Source organism: Euprymna scolopes, chromosome 32 (assembly GCF_053919585.1).
Source record: "Euprymna scolopes isolate OS-2025 chromosome 32, ASM5391958v1, whole genome shotgun sequence".
Lineage (NCBI taxonomy): Eukaryota > Metazoa > Mollusca > Cephalopoda > Sepiida > Sepiolidae > Euprymna > Euprymna scolopes.
Genome location: NC_136513.1, coordinates 81334514 through 81336431, shown reverse-complemented (window position 1 = coordinate 81336431; position 1918 = coordinate 81334514). Strand labels below are relative to the sequence as shown.

At 35.7% G+C, this 1918-nt stretch overlaps 1 non-coding gene across 1 annotated transcript; it reads right to left on the bottom strand.

Moving 5' to 3' along the window:
• Positions 1–339: 339 nt before the first annotated feature.
• LOC145256656 (U2 spliceosomal RNA) lies at positions 340–543 on the bottom strand. Its single transcript, XR_013864009.1, has one exon. It is a non-coding gene; the product is annotated as a U2 spliceosomal RNA (small nuclear RNA).
• Positions 544–1918: the final 1375 nt, after the last annotated feature.

The following is a 1918-nucleotide window of genomic DNA, read 5'->3' as shown; positions in this document are numbered from 1 at the left end:
CATGAATTTCTGAGTGTAGTATCAGTCTCAGCATTCCAGTGACTTAAATCCCACTTAAATCCCCCCTTTTTTTGCTCTTGTTTAATGGAGGAGAATTCTTCATTACTGATAATTTTTTTATTTTTGTTATTGACCAGAGTGCCCCTTTTAGGTAGCTGGTTTCCCCAAAAGTTTTAAACCGACATCATGTTCAACTCCGCCCTTGTGGGGAGGCAAGTAAACAAAAAAAAATAATCAGAACGGACATTTTCCAGGGCATTTTATAATTAATCAGAAGGGACATTTCCAGAGCATTTTGTAATTAAATCAGGAATTACTTTTTCCAGTTACTTTTTTTTAATATGTTACATTAAGCATAGTACATATTCACAATGCCTCCCAACGGGACAGATTTAGACACCAGGGTCATTTTTTAACGTGGAGAAACAATTGTCTTTGTCGTAAAGGATTTCTTCTCCACTGAGAGAGAAGAAGACATTGAAATGTAGCATCTGAAGAATAGATACTACACTTTGATCTTAGCCAAAAGGCCAAGAAAGACAGATCATTTTATTAGCTTTGCCTCAACAGTGACACCAATTTTTTTTGCTTGTTTGTTTTATTAAGAATTGGAATATTCCACTTTCCTTTTACGGGGTTACAAGATTTATTTGAAATATTCCATTCTCCTTTTTTTATGGATGCACAGCATAATAACGATATTAATATAAAGATAAGAAATGGAATTCCATAACAATTAAACGACCCGGATGTAAGCGTGACACACAAAAGAACCCATACGCTATCGTATTAATATATAGATAATAATAATAATAATAATAATAATAATAATAATAATAATAATAATAATAATAATAGCAGCAGCAGTATCTTTATAAAACATAGACAACACATATGAATTCAATATGGCCACACTACTAGTCAATCCGTGCTGTACGTTTTACGGATCGTTATAGTCGACTTTATTCATTATTTTAACTTCCTATAATAATTCCTAGGAAAGTCACCACCCCAAATAAGTGATATTTACAGGTGTGAGTACGGTATTTAATCACTCATTATGATTTCCTCTTTGCTAAATGCAACCGGGAACTTTTGTATATTTGCCACATTTATTTTCACCATCACGCCACCCCCGTTTACTTTCTTTTTTCTGTATATTTAACATTTGTTATATGAGTTACCCTGCGTAAAATAGAGACCGTTCTCTTCACACTTCACTATTACGTTCGGGTAAATCTGATTGGTCGTTCAGATACATTTTTCGAATTAAAGGAAAATATCGGATTACAAAAATTTCGAACAGTTACAAAACACTATCTAAAATAAACTAAACAACAAAACGCCACACACTAGTATATTGTGTGTGAATGACTGTCACCCGAGGAGGAAGCCTCTTCTGAAGGCAATAGACAAGAAGACCCGCCAACAGTTTGCTGAAGACATGTCAACAAAGCCATGTCTTATGGTCTGATGAGACGAAATTTAATTTATTTCATTCTGATGGGCTTTAGCATGCGTGGCGGCGACTAGGTAAGGAGTACAACGAAAGTGTGTCATACCTACAGTCAATCATGGTGGTGGGAATTTCATGGTCTGGGGCTGCATGAGTGCTGCAGGTATTGGAGAGTTACATTTCATTGAGGGAAACATGAACTACAACATGTGCTGTCAAATACTGCAGCAGAGTATTTTTTTTTTTTTTTTTTTTTTTTTTATTCAATTTTCACCCCAAACAAGGCACAGTGCCACTTTGAAGCAGGGGGCTACTATTAGGGAATTAATTAGCGGGGTCATTATGAAGGGAGAAGAGTAGAAAGATGTTTGTTAACATTACACTTGAACTTCTGCATATCATTGCAGTTGGGAAAGCAGAATCCCGGAAGGGAGTTCCAAAGACCCGCAGTTCTGGGGAAGA